Source organism: Schistocerca cancellata, unplaced genomic scaffold (assembly GCF_023864275.1).
Source record: "Schistocerca cancellata isolate TAMUIC-IGC-003103 unplaced genomic scaffold, iqSchCanc2.1 HiC_scaffold_1167, whole genome shotgun sequence".
Lineage (NCBI taxonomy): Eukaryota > Metazoa > Arthropoda > Insecta > Orthoptera > Acrididae > Schistocerca > Schistocerca cancellata.
This window is the reverse complement of record NW_026047166.1, coordinates 46,689-59,102: the sequence shown is the minus strand read 5'-3', so window position 1 is coordinate 59,102 and position 12,414 is coordinate 46,689.

Sequence of the window (12,414 nt, the reverse complement as noted above, 5' to 3'; positions counted from 1 at the left end):
ATACACTCCTGGAAATGGAAAAAAGAACACATTGACACCGGTGTGTCAGACCCACCATACTTGCTCCGGACACTGCGAGAGGGCTGTACAAGCAATGATCACACGCACGGCACAGCGGACACACCAGGAACCGCGATGTTGGCCGTCGAATGGCGCTAGCTGCGCAGCATTTGTGCACCGCCGCCGTCAGTGTCAGCCAGTTTGCCGTGGCATACGGAGCTCCATCGCAGTCTTTAACACTGGTAGCATGCCGCGACAGCGTGGACGTGAACCGTATGTGCTGTTGACGGACTTTGAGCGAGGGCGTATAGTGGGCATGCGGGAGGCCGGGTGGACGTACTGCCGAATTGCTCAACACGTGGGGCGTGAGGTCTCCACAGTACATCGATGTTGTCGCCAGTGGTCGGCGGAAGGTGCACGTGCCCGTCGACCTGGGACCGGACCGCAGCGACGCACGGATGCACGCCAAGACCGTAGGATCCTACGCAGTGCCGTAGGGGACCGCACCGCCACTTCCCAGCAAATTAGGGACACTGTTGCTCCTGGGGTATCGGCGAGGACCATTCGCAACCGTCTCCATGAAGCTGGGCTACGGTCCCGCACACCGTTAGGCCGTCTTCCTCTCACGCCCCAACATCGTGCAGCCCGCCTCCAGTGGTGTCGCGACAGGCGTGAATGGAGGGACGAATGGAGACGTGTCGTCTTCAGCGATGAGAGTCGATTCTGCCTTGGTGCCAATGATGGTCGTATGCGTGTTTGGCGCCGTGCAGGTGAGCGCCACAATCAGGACTGCATATGACCGAGGCACACAGGGCCAACACCCGGCATCATGGTGTGGGGAGCGATCTCCTACACTGGCCGTACACCACTGGTGATCGTCGAGGGGACACTGAATAGTGCACGGTACATCCAAACCGTCATCGAACCCATCGTTCTACCATTCCTAGACCGGCAAGGGAACTTGCTGTTCCAACAGGATAATGCACGTCCGCATGTATCCCGTGCCACCCAACGTGCTCTAGAAGGTGTAAGTCAACTACCCTGGCCAGCGAGATCTCCGGATCTGTCCCCATTGAGCATGTTTGGGACTGGATGAAGCGTCGTCTCACGCGGTCTGCACGTCCAGCACGAACGCTGGTCCAACTGAGGCGCCAGGTGGAAATGGCATGGCAAGCCGTTCCACAGGACTACATCCAGCATCTCTACGATCGTCTCCGTGGGAGAATAGCAGCCTGCATTGCTGCGAAAGGTGGATATACACTGTACTAGTGCCGACATTGTGCATGCTCTGCTGCCTGTGTCTATGTGCCTGTGGTTCTGTCAGTGTGATCATGTGACGTATCTGACCCCAGGAATGTGTCAATAAAGTTTCCCCTTCCTGAGACAATGAATTCACGGTGTTCTTATTTCAATTTCCAGGAGTGTATATATATAAATTAAAAAAAAACGCAACGTACCCACGAGACATATCACCAGTATCTTCTCTTTTGGGTTACATCAGTAGGTAACAACCGGATACGAACGATCCAGAATCGACGCAGCCAGTAATGGTATCACTGCTTAATAACGGTCGTTTCCGTTAGCCCACTAGGACGGGTCCATGTGCCAGCGTTCCGTTGCAAGTAACGAAACTTTTGCCACCAACGTTGGCGCCGGAGGCAGTTCTTCCTACATTTTGACGACCGCCTCCCCACACCACAACCAGACAAAGACAATCAAACGCAGCACCTCTAGAATGGTACTCCGTAACTGTCCGTTCCATCACTTTACTACGGTGGAATGCTTTTGTTGTTCTCCTTAGCAACCTTAGCGACAAGAAGGTTATCAGGTAAAGCTGTTATCGGAGCCAATCCTCGCAACAACTCACAACCGCCGCACCACAAAGGAAATCAACACGTCCAGTCGTTACCGCCACTTTAATACGATATAAAACACCACAAAGAAGCTAAGAAACCGACGCAGCTGTCTTAGCTAGCTCTCGCAATCAACCACCGTGGTGACACCACGAAGCTTCTTATCGTCGACGTGGGACACAAGCTTCCGTCGCAAGTCCTCAGGTCATTACGCATATTGGCGGGTCCAGATCTGCTGCCAGAACAATCTTTAGGGTACTGTGGCTACGTAAACTGCCAGCCGTCATCAGCGCCATCATCGCAGCACGAACAGATGTACCGTTAACGACATTAGCAAAGAAGGCAGACATCATAGCAAATACACTCCTGGAAATGGAAAAAAAAACACATTGACACCGGTGTGTCAGACCCACCATACTTGCTCCGGACACTGCGAGAGGGCTGTACAAGCAATGATCACACGCACGGCACAGCGGACACACCAGGAACCGCAGTGTTGGCCGTCGAATGGCGCTAGCTGCGCAGCATTTGTGCACCGCCGCCGTCAGTGTCAGCCAGTTTGCCGTGGCATACGGAGCACCATCGCAGTCTTTAACACTGGTAGCATGCCGCGACAGCGTGGACGTGAACCGTATGTGCAGTTGACGGACTTTGAGCGAGGGCGTATAGTGGGCATGCGGGAGGCCGGGTGGACGTACCGCCGAATTGCTCAACACGTGGGGCGTGAGGTCTCCACAGTACATCGATGTTGTCGCCAGTGGTCGGCGGAAGGTGCACGTGCCCGTCGACCTGGGACCGGACCGCAGCGACGCACGGATGCACGCCAAGACCGTAGGATCCTACGCAGCGCCGTAGGGGACCGCACTGCCACTTCCCAGCAAATTAGGGACACTGTTGCTCCTGGGGTATCGGCGAGGACCATTCGCAACCGTCTCCATGAAGCTGGGCTACGGTCCCGCACACCGTTAGGCCGTCTTCCGCTCACGCCCCAACATCGTGCAGCCCGCCTCCAGTGGTGTCGCGACAGGCGTGAATGGAGGGACGAATGGAGACGTGTCGTCTTCAGCGATGAGAGTCGCTTCTGCCTCGGTGCCAATGATGGTCGTATGCGTGTTTGGCGCCGTGCAGGTGAGCGCCACAATCAGGACTGCATACGACCGAGGCACACAGGGCCAACACCCGGCATCATGGTGTGGGGAGCGATCTCCTACACTGGCCGTACACCACTGGTGATCGTCGAGGGGACACTGAATAGTGCACGGTACATCCAAACCGTCATCGAACCCATCGTTCTACCATTACTAGACCGGCAAGGGAACTTGCTGTTCCAACAGGACAATGCACGTCCGCATGTATCCCGTGCCACCCAACGTGCTCTAGAAGGTGTAAGTCAACTACCCTGGCCAGCAAGATCTCCGGATCTGTCCCCCATTGAGCATGTTTGGGACTGGATGAAGCGTCGTCTCACGCGGTCTGCACGTCCAGCACGAACGCTGGTCCAACTGAGGCGCCAGGTGGAAATGGCATGGCAAGCCGTTCCACAGGACTACATCCAGCATCTCTACGATCGTCTCCATGGGAGAATAGCAGCCTGCATTGCTGCGAAAGGTGGATATACACTGTACTAGTGCCGACATTGTGCATGCTCTGTTGCCTGTGTCTATGTGCCTGTGGTTCTGTCAGTGTGATCATGTGATGTATCTGACCCCAGGAATGTGTCAATAAAGTTTCCCCTTCCTGGGACAATGAATTCACGGTGTTCTTATTTCAATTTCCAGGAGTGTATATACGGTGTTTCAAAAATGACCGGTATATTTGAAACGGCAATAAAAACTAAACGAGCAGCGATAAAATACACCGTTTGTTGCAGTATGCTTGGGACAACAGTACATTTTCAGGCGAACAAGCTTTCGAAATTACAGTAGTTACAATTTTCAACAACAGATGGCGCTGCAAGTGATGTGAACGATATAGAAGACAACGCAGTCTGTGGGTGCGCCATTCTGTACGTCGTCTTTCTGCTGTAAGCGTGTGCTGTTCACAACGTGCAAGTGTACTGTAGACAACATGGTTTATTCCTTAGAACAGAGGATTTTTCCGGTGTTGGAATTCCACCGCCTAGAACACAGTGTTGTTGCAACAAGACGAAGTTTTCAACGGAGGTTTAATGTAACCAAAGGACCGAAAAGCGATACAATAAAGGATCTGTTTGAAAAATTTCAACGGACTGGGAACGTGACGGATGAACGTGCCGGAAAGGTAGGGCGACCGCGTACGGCAACCACAGAGGGCAACGCGCAGCTAGTGCAGCAGGTGATCCGACAGCGGCCTTGGGTTTCCGTTCGCCGTGTCGCAGCTGCGGTCCAAATGACACCGACGTCCACGTATCGTCTCATGCGCCAGAGTTTACACCTCTATCCATACAAAATTCAAATGCGGCAACCCCTCAGCGCCGCTACCATTGCTGCACGAGAGACATTCGCTAACGATATAGTGCACAGGATTGATGACGGCGATATGCATGTGGGCAGCATTTGGTTTACTGACGAAGCTTATTTTTACCTGGATGGCTTCGTCAATAAACAGAACTGGCGCATATGGGGAACCGAAAAGCCCCATGTTGCAGTCCCATCGTCCCTGCATCCTCAATAAGTACTGGTCTGGGCCGCCATTTCTTCCAAAGGAATCATTGGCCCATTTTTCAGATCCGAAACGATTACTGCATCACGCTATCTGGACATTCTTCGTGAATTTGTGGCGGTACAAACTGCCTTAGAGGACACTGCGAACACCTCGTGGTTTATGCAAGATGGTGCCCGGCCACATCGCACGGCCGACGTCTTTAATTTCCCGAATGAATATTTCGATGATCGTGTGATTGCTTTGGGCTATCCGAAACATACAGGAGGCGGCGTGGATTGGCCTCCCTATTCGCCAGACATGAACCCCCGTGACTTCTTTCTGTGGGGACACTTGAAAGACCAGGTGTACCGCCAGAATCCAGAAACAATTGAACAGCTGAAGCGGTACATCTCATCTGCATGTGAAGCCATTCCGCCAGACACGTTGTCAAAGGTTTGGGGTAATTTCATTCAGAGGCTACGCCATATTATTGCTACACATGGTGGATATGTGGAATATATATATATATATATATATATATATATATATATATATATATATATATATATATATAATACAAATTGGGCCGTTAAAGACCGTGAAAACAGTTATTTCTTGCGCTTCTGGGAAGTCTTCTTTCTCTCAGTCCACACTTCTTTCATTCTTGCGCTGAAGGCGGCTTTTCTCTCTTCAGACCATTTAGTTCCACAAGTCTTCTTAATTTTCACACCGAAACCCGTGAATGAATTCAGTTTTTTTCTACAAAGGTCTCTGTTAAATATTGTTTCCTGATCTATGTCAATTTCTTTTAGATCTCTTTCTGTGTTGATAAACCATAAATTTTTATTTTTTAGATTTGCGATGTACGAAAATATTTGTTTTGTAAGCCTATTCGGGTTCATCCTCATGATGTGAGCATATATATATATATATATATATATATTTTATTTTTTTTTTTTTTTTTTTGCTGAAACTTGGCCTGTGGAAACTTGAGTCGTCTCTGTGCTGAGTTGTGTGGTCAGGCCGTTCCCTGGTCAGCGCTTTTATCGTGTTTTTCCATTCGACTTAGCTCTAAAGTTTTTAATATAAAGTGTATATGTCGCCCTTTGGGGCGGCGTATTGCGGAGTGTGTACTTTGCAGTAGCGGTCTTCGCTTCTGTAGAGAAGTAAATTGGTGCATTGGTGCACCACCGCAGTTAGTAAACTTTAAGTAAGGAGTGCTTGACCGCAACTGGTGGGGTGGGTACGACGTCACGGGCTTACTGTCCGCACGGTTACAGCGTGGCCAGCGTTCGGTCTCGCTTCCGTGGCTACGCCCCGTTAAGGTTAAGATGTCGCATTGCGACTGTTGCCCTCTGAGCGTATAGCGCATCCAGATGACGGAAGCTTATGTTTGAATGTAGTGGTCATTAAACTTGACCAATATTAAGATTAGCGAAGTAATTTTTAAAAGCCTTGTTGGTCAGCCCTGTTAGCTTATTTTGTTTGAGTGTGGTAATCATGCCCTTGTCCAGTATATATTTTTAGCATAATAAGTTTTTCAGCCTTGTTGCTATAATTGGAGCCTGGTAGCTTAACTTAGTTATCGTGCCCCGAAAAAATTCAGTGCAGCTTCTGAAGTAAACATAGTTTATAAATTTATGTCGTGGCTTTCATGTTATTGAAGTGGAACAGAAGAAAATGATAGTCTGTCAAACTGTCACCTACATCTGGCTACAGTAAAGGAAGCACAATTTTATATGCTCTATTTCGTACCGATATCCATCATCAGTTACATAATAAGGTAATATTTTTTAATAAGACAATTAGCCCATCAAACACATCTTCATTACTATGCAGCCTGACTAATACGAACTTTTAGCTTTCTTTAAATCAGAAATAACTGATTACAGCTGTTGTCCTGAACGTTTTGTAATTGCAATATCAATAAATAAGCAGTATTATAACCCACAAGTACACAACGCAGTCTATTATAGAACCATCAAATGTCACTTATTCATCAATGAAAAGTGGTATTTAACTTTCAATACATACCTGCATTTCATATGGTTCCTTCAGTTTACTTTATTCCGTAGAAGGAGGAACCTGCTGTAAGGATTCCAACACTACAAAATACCTCTACTCAGACGTCACTGGAGCATCATTTGTACGCCACCGGGTAGTGCCAAATGTGGTATGGGTTCATGACCAGCTTACACGAAGACCTTCAGCAAAAATTATACAAGAGGCAGTCAATAGGTAATGCAGCACATTTCTTGGTTTTATGCAAGATTCTGATGTATCACACCATTCTCCACTTTTTTGCTACACTCTATTTTTCTCTATTTTCTCTGTTCCATGTGACAGCCTTATACCACCTTATGGAGAGGGCCAGTATGCTTACATGGTACCACTCCACCGTTTGACGTCTCAGCGACATCTTGCTGCATCAGTAACCTCCCTGTCATCGATGTACCGCTTCCTGTGGCATGCATCTTTCATTAGGACAAACAAATGGAAGTCAGAAGGTGAGCAATCCGGGCTCTAGGCTGGATAGAAGAACAATCCAATGGAGTTTTGTGAGCTCCTCTCGGCTGCAAAGCTTTATATGAGGCCTTGCGTTGCCATGGAAGTGTGGTCCATCGCTCACCTCGAATGAGAGTGTCTTCTAACATTACAGGAGTCACAGCTGTGTAAGTCCAGTTTACATGTGCCGGGTCAGACAAGCTCACGCGATTTTGCTATAATGATGATACGTCTCGCCGTTTGTTTACTTCCAGGTCGTAGCCACTCTGCAAGAGTCTATGAATATCTGCAGTGTTCTAGTTTTCCACCAAAGGAAACTTAATGACAGCTCTCTGCTTGGAACACACTTCCATTACAGAAGCGAATTTTTAGGCTGCGTATAGTGTCTTGACCTGTCATAACTTCATGAAACTGTAGGGGTGAAGCGGGAATAGCCCACGATGTCCCCTAACAAATTACACATTTTTTCTACTGAAACTGGCAGAGAAAAAATTGTGCTGCATTAATTATTGAATGCCCATCGTACGAGGGCAGTTCAGTAAGTAATGCAACACATTTTTTTTCTTAAACAGGGGTTGTTTTATTCAGCATTGAAATACACCAGGTTATTCCCCAATCTTTTAGCTACACAACACTATTTTTCAACGTAATCTCCATTCAATGCTACGGCCTTACGCCACCTTGAAATGAGGGCCTGTACGCCTGCACGGTACCATTCCACTGGTCGATGTCGGAGCCAACGTCGTACTGCATCAATAACTTCTTCATCATCCGCGTAGTGCCTCCCACGGATTGCGTCCTTCATTGGGCCAAACATATGGAAATCCGACGGTGCGAGATCGGGGCTGTAGGGTGCATGAGGAAGAACAGTCCACTGAAGTTTTGTGAGCTCCTCTAGGGTGCGAAGACTTGTGTGAGGTCTTGCGTTGTCATGAAGAAGGAGAAGTTCGTTCAGATTTTTGTGCCTACGAACACGCTGAAGTCGTTTCTTCAATTTCTGAAGAGTAGCACAATACACTTCAGAGTTGATCGTTTGACCGTGGGGAAGGACATCGAACAGAATAACCCCTTCAGCGTCCCAGAAGGCTGTAACCGTGACTTTACCGGCTGAGGGTATGGCTTTAAACTTTTTCTTGGTAGGGGAGTGGGTGTGGCGCCACTCCGTTGATTGCCGTTTTGTTTCAGGTTCGAAGTGATGAACCCGTGTGCATCGCCTGTAACAACCTTTGACAAGAAATTGTCACCCTCAGCCACATGACGAGCAAGCAATTCCGCACAGATGGTTCTCCTTTGCTCTTTGTGGTGTTCGGTTAGACAACGAGGGACCCAGCGGGAACAAACCTTTGAATATCCCAACTGGTGAACAATTGTGACAGCACTACCAACAGAGATGTCAAGTTGAGCACTGAGTTGTTTGATGGTGATCCGTCGATCATCTCGAACGAGTGTGTTCGCACGCTCCGCCAATGCAGGAGTCACAGTTGTGCACGGCCGGCCCGCACGCGGGAGATCAGACAGTCTTGCTTGACCTTGCGGCGATGATGACACACGCTTTGCCCAATGACTCACCGTGCTTTTGTCCACTGCCAGATCACCGTAGACATTCTGCAAGCGCCTATGAATATCTGAGATGCTCTGGTTTTCCGCCAAAAGAAACTCGATCACTGCCCGTTGTTTGCAACGCACATCCGTTACAGACGCCATTTTAACAGCTCCGTACAGCGCTGCCACCTGTCGGAAGTCAATGAAACTATACGAGACGAAGCGGGAATGTTTGAAAATATTCCACAAGAAATTTACGGTTTTTTCAACCAAAATTGGCCGAGAAAAAAAATGTGTTGCATTACTTATTGAACTGCCCTCGTACATTATATTATGTGCTATACGAGAGCTCCAACATGAGTAGAGAAATTCGTTTCACCATGTAAGACGTTTCAGTGATGCCATCGTATCGCATACGACAGATCACAGATTTACCGAACGTACTCTACGCAGTCGGAAAAAGAATACAGACGAACATATTTATTAGAATTTGAGGCATACTGCGGCAAGAAATTCAAGTTGTACCTATAACCTTACATTTTTGAGGGGTGGGACCAGACTTTAAACACATCGTCTACTGCTACAGAGCACAGCAAGTTAGGGATCATGCATACAGTTTCTTCATGGAACTGTACCAGACTACCGACATCGTGTCTGAGCTAAACGAAATCGTACTGGGGGCCACCTGCTCACAGTTAGTGGATGGGCTACGGTAGGTACAACGCCATAACATTATCTGTATGATGATTTAATTTTCAAAAAAATGGCTCTGAGCGCTATGGGACTTAACTACTCAGGTCATCAGTCCCCTAGAACTTAGAACTACTTAAACCTAACTAACCTAAGGACATCACACACATCCATGCCCGAGGCAGGATTCGAACCTGCGACCGTAGCAGTCACGGGGTTCCAGACTGTGGCGCCTAGAACCGCTTGGCCACACACGGGCCGGCATTTAATTTTCAACCATATTCCAGCAATATTCTACAAGTTTAAATGGGGCATATGCAGTTGACTCAGAAAGCTTCTTGTGCTTCAATTGGTGTTAAAACATTCACTGCATGCAGTTTTTTCGCAGTCACGTTTTGATATCTGATTATTTGCTTTGCTGTCGTTTCTCAGTCCACAAATTACGAACATCTGGAGCAAACTACAGGGTTATTACAAATGACTGAAGCGATTTCACAGCTCTACAATAACTTTATTATTTGAGATATTTTCAGAATGCTTGGCACACACATACAAAAACTCAAAAAGTTTTTTTAGGCATTCACAAATGTTCGATATGTGCCCCTTTAGTGATTCGGCAGACATCAAGTCGATAATCAAGTTCCTCCCACACTCGGCGCAGCCTGTCCCCATCAATGGGTTCGAAAGCATCGTCGATGCGAGCTCGCAGTTCTGGCACGTTTCTTGGTAGAGGAGGTTTAAACACTGAATCTTTCACATAACCCCACAGAAAGAAATCGCATGGGTTTAAGTCGGGAGAGCGTGGAGGCCATGACATGAATTGCTGATCATGATCTCCAGCACGACCGATCCATTGGTTTTCCAATCTCCTGTTTAAGAAATGCCGAACATCATGATGGAAGTGCGGTGGAGCACCATCCTGTTGAAAGATGAAGTCGGCGCTGTCGGTCTCCAGTTGTGGCATGAGCCAATTTTCCAGCATGTCCAGATACACGTGTCCTGTAACGTTTTTTTCGCAGAAGAAAAAGGGGCCGTAAACTTTAAACCGTGAGATTGCACAAAACACGTTAACTTTTGGTGAATTGCGAATTTGCTGCACGAATGCGTGAGGATTCTCTACCGCCCAGATTCGCACATTGTGTCTGTTCACTTCACCATTAAGAAAAAATGTTGCTTCATCACTGAAAACAAGTTTCACACTGAACGCATCCTCTTCCATGAGCTGTCGCAACCGCGCCGAAAATTCAAAGCGTTTGACTTTGTCATCGGGTGTCAGGGCTTGTAGCAATTGTAAACGGTAAGGCTTCTGCTTTAGCCTTTTGCGTAAGATTTTCGAAACCGTCGGCTGTGGTACGTTTAGCTCCCTGCTTGCTTTATTCGTCGACTTCCGCGGGCTACGCGTGAAACTTGCCCGCACGCGTTCAACCGTTTCTTCGCTCACTGCAGGCCGACCCGTTGATTTCCCCTTACAGAGGCATCCAGAAGCTTTAAAGTGCGCATACCATCACCGAATGGAGTTAGCAGTTGGTGGATCTTTGTTGAACTTCGTCCTGAAGTGTCGTTGCACTGTTATGACTGACTGATGTGAGTGCATTTCCAGCACGACATACGCTTTCTTGGCTCCTGTCGCCATTTTGTCAAACTGCGCTCTCGAGCGCTCTGGCGGCAGAAACCTGAAGTGCGGCTTCAGCCGAACAAAACTTTACGAGTTTTTCTACGTGTCTGTAGTGTGTCGTGACCATATGTCAATGAATGGAGCTACAGTGAATTTATGAAATCGCTTCAATCATTTGTAATAGCCCTGTAATGAAGTTTAATAGGAAGAGGTCGTATCATGACTGTACTTGGAAGTGGCACAAAGTGTAGACCCGAAAGGAATAGGGTGCCGTCGACTGCGAGACTGTGAGCGTAAAGCGCCTCCTTTGTACAGGCTGCTGGAGCTGACTGCCACTGGAGCCGAGGGCGGCTTCTGGAGAGAGCACTTCCAGCGGCCGCTGTAGGAACTGCTGCTCCCCAGTTCCTCAGCCCCGGCGCAAACCTCCTCTCAAGGTGGGTACAGCCGCCTTCTTGCCGAGCAAGCACGCTGCGTTTCCCTCCAGAGAGGCATCAGCGCTGCATCACAATAACAAAAACTGCAGTAAGTAGGCTGTTCAGGTTTATAGGTTGGTAACGCCACGCAGCGCTCTGTATGGAAATCACTGACTGTGCTGTGTGAAATCTGTGGCTGGTTGCCACTGTTGGAATATTCGCTATTGCAGTGTTAGGCAGTTGGATGTGAACAGCGCATAGCGTTGTGCAGTTGGAGGTAAGCCGCCAGCACTGGTGGATGTGGGGAGAGAGATGGCAGAATTTTGAGAGCGGACGATCTGGAAGTGTGTCCGTCAGAAAAACGAAATGTCATGAACACTATTAAGGTACATACATTGTTTGTTCTCTATCAAAATCTTCCATTTGCTAACTATGCCTATCAGTAGTTGATGCCTTCAGTAGTTAGAATCTTTTATTTAGCTGGCAGTATTGGCGCTCGCTGTATTGCAGTAGTTCGAGTAACGAAGATTTTTGTGAAATAAGTGATTCGTGAAAGGTATAGATTATTGTTAGTCAGGGCCATTCTTTTGTGGGGATTATTGAAAGTCATAATGCGTTGCGCTAAAAATATTGTGTGTCAGTTTAGTGATGATCAGAATAAGTGCCGGCCGGTGTGGCCGAGCGGTTCTAGGCGCTTCAGTCTGGAACTGAGCGACCACTACGGTCGCTGGTTCGAATCCTGCCTCGGGCATCGATGTGTGTGATGTCCTTAGGTTAGATAGGTTTAAGTAGTTCTAAGTTCTAGGGGACTGATGACCTCAGAGTCCCATAGTGCTCAGAGCCAATGAGAATAAGTAAAGTGAGAAATGTCTGCGTATGTTCAGTTTTGCTCAGATGTCTGAAAATCAAATAAGGTAAGAGGTTTACCAGCACAGTAATTCATAATTTCTTCCTAAGGGGATGTTTCACTGCTAGTGAGTGGTGGTAATGCAAGATGAACTTCGATGGTCAACCAAGGAACGTGGCTTCGACTTGATAATGCAGAGAAGCTAATTGACCCTTGTTGCTAGGTCATCTGTCTGTATGGTTTCAGTCTGTATTAATTAACATAAAAAGTTTTTCAAGTTATCCAACATACAGACACATCCTCGGTGGTTATATCAAGCCCAATATA